At 34.3% G+C, this 9,010-nt stretch overlaps 1 pseudogene; it reads left to right on the forward strand.

The window, feature by feature from the left end:
* Positions 1 to 7,786: 7,786 nt before the first annotated feature.
* Positions 7,787 to 8,122, forward strand: LOC128314272 (cytochrome c oxidase subunit 7B, mitochondrial-like; annotated as a pseudogene).
* The last annotated feature ends 888 nt before the right edge of the window (positions 8,123 to 9,010 follow it).

Here is a 9,010-nt window from a genome sequence, read left to right on the forward strand (position 1 = left end):
CTTACACCAAAATAAATACCTAATAGCTCCATGTAGTATTTTGTTATGCCTAGGCAACTTAATAAATATAATGCCTAAATCCTTAGCACATGTTTGGTGAACATCAGAATCCAATTAGACACTGTCACTCTTATTCCCTGTTGCACATTGATTTTCATGTGACACGAGTTTTATTACAGCAACTAGTTTTGTAAAGATATGACAGTAGCATTGCACCTAAAGGCTTAAGTTACAGCCATGAAAAAAGAAAAAGTAATCTGATAAAATTTATGTCCTAATAGGGCTTACATCTTACTGGGTATGAGGCAGATAGAAAACAGGAAATAAATTTTTAAAAGTAAATATTATGTTAGAAAGAGATATTTGCCATTAAGAAAGGTAAACGATAGAAGGGCATAAGGGGTATAGAGTACCATCTTAAATTGGGCAGTACAAAAATGCTCCTGAGGATGGGACATTTTGGAAATGACTTGAAGAAAACGATAGATTGAATTGTTTCATCAAAGGCTTTCTGGACAGGGAGAAAAATATGAGAAAGACCCTGAAGCAGGTATAAATCTGCCTGGTGAACTCAAAAAACATCAAGAAAGTCAGTGTGACTGGAAATGAGTGAGCACACATAGAAAATGGATTGTGGACAAATTATAAAAGGCATCAAGGGTTCAGTGTAAGGCCTTCGGCTTCCACTCTGAAGCTAAAAAAATCCCCTAAAACATTAAAGTGTTTGAAGCATAGAAGCAAGATTATGTAACCCATTGTTAACCTGGATCACTTGGCTGCTCTTCTGAGACTAGAATTTATGGGGGAAGCAGAAAGACCAGGTAAATCACTATCGCAATCCAGGCTAGAGTTGGCGACATCTTGAATCAGGATAATAGTAGTGCAGGTGGAGAGAAATAGTTTTATTCTTAATATGTTTTTAATTGGAGCTAAGATGACTTGTGGATGAATTGTATTTGGAAGGTGAGGGAAAGAGGACTCAAAGATGTCTCCAGGCACTTCCTAAGAATTATCGGAGGGATATAGGAAGAACCCATTAAAAGAAAGATAATGAATTTGGTGTCAAATTTATTAAGATAGAGACTGTTGCTAAATATCCAGTGTCCTCTAAGATCATCTACAAATCTTATCTCTTAATAAGAGATAATCTCTTATCTCTTATCTCCCTTACTTAATATAGGATACTGCTCCAGAAATTCCCCCTCCTACCAAGTGAGGGGATTCAGGACAGCCCTCCCCACAAATGTGCCACTTTATATAGCATGTGGAATATTTTGAGCTGAAGTCACTTAAGACTCTTCAGACTCAAGAAAAACTTTTGCCTCTCCCTTAACCACGTAGAAGAATCTGAATTGGGGGCCTTTACCAGAATAAGGGTTAATAACAGAGTTATTAACAGAGATAAATTTTATCTGAGTGACCCATTTGTATGTCATCCCTTTCCTCTGAAATCCCAACTCCCCACCAATTTCTCCTTACATCAAAATGGCATACCTACTTCCTTTTGCTCGACTGTCTTTGGAATTTACATGCCTGTGTGGATTCCCTGTATATATTCCTATTAAATTTGTTTATCTGACTCACATCAGTTTGATTCTTAGTCTATCCAGAAGGACCTTTGAGGGGACAGGAATTCTTGCTCCCAGACATAAAGTCATTCTCATCAACATAAAAAGATCTTCAGACAGTCTCAACTGAGTTATCTATACTGTCTCCAAATTTTACACCCATAGTCACTAATAGACTCATTCCAATCACAAGTTTGCATAAACATTTTTCAGAAGCATTTACTTTCAGATCACCAGACCCAATGTTTAGTTCTAAGCTTTCATCTTGCTTAGCCTATCAGCAGCTACTGAGAATCACTTTTTCCTGCATCAAATATTTTCTTTACTTGACTTATCTTGGGTTTTTTACTGGATGTCTCTCTCTCTCTCTCTCTCTCTCTCTCTCTCTCTCTCTCTCTCTCTCTCCATCTCCATCTCTGATTCTCTTTCTTCTAGTGATTATCCCTTTAATTCCCTTACTGGAAATGTTAGAATGACCCAAGGCTCATTTCTTGGACTCCTTTCTTGTCTCTATTTTCATGTATTCCCTGGTGATGAAGTAGTTGAGTTATACAATAAAGTGTTCAGATCAACAGAGATCATTTAAGAAAAACTAGACTGTTCATGTTGGGATACCACAGAAAAAGCATTGAGAACACCAAAGCATGAGGTTAAAAAGTGCAGTAATTGAAATTAAAGTTATGGAGAAATTATTGTTATTGCTAATGAAAAGCTAGAAATGACCATGATAATGGGTGGCTGAACTGGAGTGAAAGACAAGAACTTTAGAGAAGAGAAATTCAAGTGAAGGGGAAGACAAAGCCTTATTAGAGTCATCAGCATAGATATTAAATTAACAAGTATGAAGAAATAATAAGGCTATACAGAGTGAGAGTGATCCTGGAGACAAAACCTTAAGAGAAAAGTAGAAAAATGTCCAGATGAGAAGTAGGTGATTTGAATAGAAAGGACAAGTAGCAGAGTAGCTGTATAAAGTTATGCAACTAAAATAAAAGTGGGGGGCTTTAGGGACAGGGGAATGAGGATGAATTTTAAATGGAAATAAGAAGCTAGACAGCAGTTTTCAAATACACCCACACAGTGTAATCACTCAGAAAGCTGAATAAATGCTAATGTTTAAAACCCATCCCTAGCAATCCTGATGATTTTAGTCTGGGCACATCCTTGTAATTTTTAAAGTCTTCCAGATAGTGGTTATGTGAAACCAAGAGTACTTATTTACCCTCAGTTCCAGTAAATATAAGGAATGGAGAATATATCTACAGGGTATAAAATGATCCCAACAAAAAAGAGGTTTTATTCAGAGTAAAGATTAAGAGAAAGGTTGCCTCATTTAATTATTCTCTGGTGATTACTTATGGATTTCCAGGACTGAGGGAAAGTTTTCAGAAGTGGGGAAAGGAAACTGGAAGGGAGATGGACTGTGCTGAGTGTATGATGATTAGATTGGAGTGAATGAGAAAAGCTGATTCTTGAGTGAATGAAGAAGCAGGTAAGTAGCACATCAGATTCCTGCTATGGGTCTTCAAGGCAGATGGTGATGGAAGGCTGTGAGTTTGGTTGGGGTGGAGTATCGGATGGTCTTTCTGGCCTTTTCTTAGCATCTACCTATACATGGAGACAGAGATTATATGTGGCAATCTTATTCTAAGGCTCTCACTTGACCTCTTATTCCTCTAAAAGGAAGCCATATTTCTCTGAAGGACAAACTTCTGGGGACAGCAGATTTTTTTTTGAAATCCTAGAAGCAATAAGGGGGTGGCTTTATCATTAACATCTCAAACAATTTAAGAATGTCTGCTACTATATGGCTACTTAACATTCATCTGCAAGGTCTAGGTGATGAAAGCAAACAGGAGGCTTTCACAAATAACTTAAAAAGCAGTCATTGTTTTATTTTGAGATCTTATCATTACTAAAAAAACCTTGCAAGACAATATTTTGAAGCACAACATAGCTACTGAAAGATTTACGAGATGGCTGGAAACATAATATGCTCTAAAAATCAATAGCTTTTCTACATACACAAAATAAATTGATAATGTAAAGAATAACATAATATCAGAAATTGCAAATTTCAAGCTTCATACCCTTGACCTCACAGAATAGCATAAAGTTGTAATTGTTATAAGAAAAAAAGAACACAATTTCATAGGGCTTAGAAAGTGAGAGGAGGAAAATGAAAAGGGAGAAGCATGATGAAAGAAGAAAAAATTTGGTGAAAAAGAGACATTTCAATCAACCTTTGAGCTTGGTTCCCTTTGCCGACAATAACAACAACAACAACAACAACAAAAATGGTGTGGGTTTACAAATAATCAGATTGCTTGCATATCTGTTAAAGGTCTTTAAATGCTCTTCTTAAAATGAGGTGTATCTTTGACAAAGACAAGAACAGATAAATGCAGGGAGATGTTGGAAAAGTGTAGAAGAGAGAGAAGAGAGCAAACAGCCTGATAGGAGAAACAACTATTAGACAAATGAGGGAGGGAAACAGTTCTCAATCCCTGAACAACATGGTAGAAATATATATATTTTTAATAGAAGTATGTAACCCTTAACCCTACCTATAATATTGCTATATCAGGAAATTGAATTTCTTGCACAATGCCATGTATTCATTAAATGCTTCTTTCTAAGAAGCATTAAATTATGGAAAATTATATCTGATATACATTTTCTAAGAGGCAAAATATTTACGTAGCACCAGACTGGCTCAGTCAGTAGAGCATAACTCTTGGTCTCAGAGTTGTAAGTTTGAGCCCCATATTGGGTGTAGAGCTTACTTAACAAAAAATCTTTTAAAAAAGTTTTAAAAAGTCTATAAAAATGTAAAAAAAATTTACATGTAGAAGACCTTTATTTTCAGTATTTTATGATAGTTTTATTCTGTACCTGCATGATATATGAACATTTCAAAATAGTTACTTGTTCTTTCTTTTTCCTTCACTACTCTTCTTCTTTTTTAAAGTTGGTTTGAAATTAATATTCCACTCCACAAGATCAACTGAGAGAATTTGAAGATTCTGATTTTGAATAACACTTCCTCAAATTTTTTTTAAAAAAATGTATTTTAGTCTTATTGATGGTGGATGACTTTTGGTATAGTTTACATCTCTTCTAAGAATAAATTGTTACCTTATTTAATTATGCTGTCTTTGTAATCATCATTATTATCTGAGAAGCCTTATCACACACCAATGAATATATGCATTATTTAATGGAAAAACAAATATTCACACTTTGGGGAGAAAGGTTGTGTTTTATTCATTTTGTTAGTTTGCCCTATTTTTACTTTATTTTTTAATTTTTTTAACGTTTATTTATTTTTGAGACAGAGAGAGACAGAGCACGAATGGGGGAGGGGCAGAGAGAAAGGGAGACACAGACAGGCTCCAGGCTCTGAGCCATCAGCCCAGAGCCCGACGCGGGGCTCGAACTCACAGACCGTGAGATCGTGACCTCAGCTGAAGTCGGATGCTTAACCAACTGAGCCACCCCGGCGCCCCAGTTTGCCCCATTTTTAAAGAAATAGTCTACATTAATTCAATTCAGATAACAAAGAGTATTTTGTTGTTATTTTTATTTTTGTAAGCACAACAGGAACTACATAGCTTTAGTAATTTTAATTGATATAAAGCAATGAATTAAAAATGTTATGAAGGGAAAGCCTATAAAATAAAGTTTAGAAACAAATGACAATTTGGAAATAATATTGTAAAGCATATATAGGCAAAAGATTTAGATACTTAATTTTCAGTAGGAGCAAAATACATAATAAGATAATCAAGGCTTAATTAATTTTGATCATGAATCAAAATTTTATCTCAAATTTGCTGCAAGAGAAGAGTCATCTTGTCTAGCTAATTCAAAGATCACGTTTTGGCAGAGATATTTATAGCAGAGGTAAAAAGACTTTATGTAACCAGCTGTTAGGCTGCATTAAAAAAAAATCTGGTTGAAGATCATTAGATTCCTTGCAAGTCTGTTTAGAGATCTTTAAAGATTCTTCCTGAAATGGACATTTTGTTGAATGGATTTCCAAGAACATCTATTCAGCTCATTAAAGTGCATCTGAAAATTGTTTGAGCATTCTTTCAAGAATGCAAATTCAGTTTCCAGAGGATCAACTAATGAGATTAGACCACAAAGTTATGCCACATTCTAGAACTGGAACACTTTTCAAAGCCCCCTTTTTAAAATAGGTAAATTTTAAAGATTTATGTGTTTGTGCTAATGTCATTTGAATTTAGGTTAGAGTCAATTTGCTTTTACATTTTCCACATGTGTAGATGTAAGCTTGTATATTTATAAAATGGTGACAACTGACACTGTGAAGTAATATTTGTGCACAGATTGGCATTTTTCTTTAGATTATTTGCTGTATTATGCATATTTTCCAGGAAAATTCTCATCATTATCATTATTATAAGAGTGACTCAGCTTCAGTGGGAGAATTTTTATTCAAACTTAAGCTTTTCTAGTATACATATTTTATTTGCCATTTTTTTATTTATATAGACTCTGAGTTATAGATATATAAAATTCATTAACTAAAAGAATTAAATATCATGACTTATGTTCAAAATAAATACCAAAGGTCATGTGTAGCTGTTAAACAAACCAAGGGCAGAGAAATAACTTTTTTATGGAGATATAATACTTCAGGGCTGCATTTTGGATTTCTTCTGTAGTGTCATTATATATTTTTCTTTTTGCTGTCCTTCTCACCTGGCCCACTTTTCAACCAAAAAACAAGTACCCACTGATTTAAATATTTGGGATAGCCTTCTTTCTTCAAGATTCTAAATTTTGTGAGGGTCCTTGGCTTTTTAGACAATAAAATTTTTCAAACCTATAGGACAGATAATCTCCAAGGTATGGAACCAGTACAAGTTTAAATTTGGGGGAGAACTTTACAGACACCATTTCCATATATAAAATACAACCTTTGTCCAATGGTCTCCTAGATTGGATCCAGGAAAAGAAAAAGAATGTTGTGGGGAAAGCCAGTGAAATCAAAATTGTCTTTTTTTTTTTTTTTTTTTTTACTTCATAGAATGTGTAAATGATCATTTCTTAGTTGCTATAATTTTACCGTGGTTATGTAAGAGGAAATATAAGCTATGGGAAGGGCATATGGAACACTCGACTATTTTTCAACTCTTCTGTAAACATAAAATTATCTCAAAATATACATTTTTAAAAATGAAAAAAAAATAAAATGAAACCTTTGTGGTTTCCTTAACAGATGTCTTAAAGTACTTAAGTAAATGCAATTTATCTTTAACTATAATCCTTCTATCATCTTCAGTTTTATACACCCCATTTATGTAATTATACCCTGGTTTGAAAGACAGATGATACATATTGATCTATGCAGGCAATGATATCCACATGAAAACAAAATAAGTATAAAATGTCTGGCAACCATTCCGAGTAGTTTTGCAAACAAGTTCATCTATATATAATATTTCAACAGAATCATTATAAATTCTAACAGTGACACTGTTTGCAAAGTATGGTTTGATTTTTCACAAGGGTGTTGTAGTTAGAACTAAGAAAATTTAATCCAATGCCCTGGATCAACAGACAAGAGTGGCTTTTCTAAGCTGAGACCATTGTAAACGTATAGCTGAAACCTGCAAAATTAAAGATTGCAGATTAGGAAAAAAGGTAAAAGACCTTCACCATATGTTTATCAGAAAATAAAGTTTTTAAAAATGGTACATCTTGATTTTTCTTCTAGAATATCTGGTCTACAGCTTCTAATTCATTGCAGGACATTCGATCTAGTGTTAGAGAAGAGCAGAAATCACCAGATAATGATAAGACTGAATAGTTCAATTAGTTTATTGCAGCAACTAACAATATTATAGCTGGGAGTGAGGAATTCCCTATTGATAGTATGGTACATACAATGAGACCTTACCTGTAACAGTTTCAGAAACACTTAGAAGGTCTTATGGGATAATGCATGCAGAGGATAATCCATATGTAAAGTCAAATAAGTACACAGACACAAGGAATTTCAGCTTCTCTTTAGTTGTGGAAAACATTGGGTTATTTTTTTCTTGCTTTTCTGACTTCTCTATTAATTAGTGCAAGAACAAGACAACAGGTAAATGACCCTTTGAAGAGTGCAACTTTGAGTTGCGTGGGGCAATATCTCTGCCATCCGGCTCTTTGCAGGGGCCTTGGCATGGAGTTGTATGTAACAAATTAGCAGCTGCAGTTGCTACCATTCTGTCTTCAGCTTCACTGAGTTTCCCGTGGCCAGAAATGTTCTAAGTCACCTCCAAGTTACAAAGCATTCAGCAAAGGCAAGGCAGAGTCACCAGAAATGGACACCTGATTTCCATGACAAATACGGTCATGCTGTATCAGCTAGGGGAGCCACTTTCTGTGTTGCTATGTGGGCGTATATGGCAACACAAATTGGAATAGAATAAAATCTGTCCCTGGTTGGCAGAGTCACCCCGAAGGAATGGAGAGATCAGCAATCAATCATACCAGCTGGTGTAATATTGAATTGTTTAGAAACCAACTCATAATTGATGCCAAGTAAAAGCACTGGGTACCCATTAAAATATGGCATGATTGAAGAAATAAAGTACATTTGAAACCTTTAAAAAAACTCTCCCATCTAGGAAAATATAAAGAAAAAAAATAACTTCTCTGTTTCTTTATGACAAGAAAATGCCTACCCAAATATTATAAAGTATTCTCCACTCTATACACTTCCTTCTTTTAGGAAAACAAATCAACATACACCTTAATATGTGTGCCTTAGATTTGTATGCATATATATAGAGTCAAGCAAATAATAGTAGATAGCACTTAAAATTTTAAATTGTAGATTCTAACTGCAATCTTTCAAAATATATTTATGATAATGTCTGTTTAATACAACTATTTTACCTTTTAAATTTAAATGTTATGAAGAGCTAACATTTACATATAGATAAGGTCACAAAGATAACAATTGTTTTCTGGTGACTAAGTATTCTTTATGCATTTAAATAAAAACATTACTCATTAATTAACTTATGTAATATTAGTTTAAATACCTACTGTCAAATATTTAAGTATATACTACAGAACTAATATATTATTAATCAAATTCTTAAATTAAAAAGCTTGCATTTTAATGTTTATTTTTAAGAGAGAGAGAGAGAGAGAGAGAGACAGATCATGAGTGGGGGAGGGGTGGAGAGAAACGGAGACACAGAATCTGAAACAGGATCCAGACTCTGAGCTGTCAGCACAGAGCCTGATGTGGGGTTCAAACTTGGGAATGGTGAGATTGTGACCTGAGCCAAAGTTGGATGCTTAACTGACTGAGTCACCCAGGTACCCCCAAAAACCTGCATTTTAATTTGATATCTTAAGACAATAAAACTTTGCTGATATTAAAAATGTATTAGTGAGTTATGTCAAGC

Source organism: Acinonyx jubatus, chromosome B1, assembly GCF_027475565.1.
Source record: "Acinonyx jubatus isolate Ajub_Pintada_27869175 chromosome B1, VMU_Ajub_asm_v1.0, whole genome shotgun sequence".
In the NCBI taxonomy this organism is placed as follows: domain Eukaryota; kingdom Metazoa; phylum Chordata; class Mammalia; order Carnivora; family Felidae; genus Acinonyx; species Acinonyx jubatus.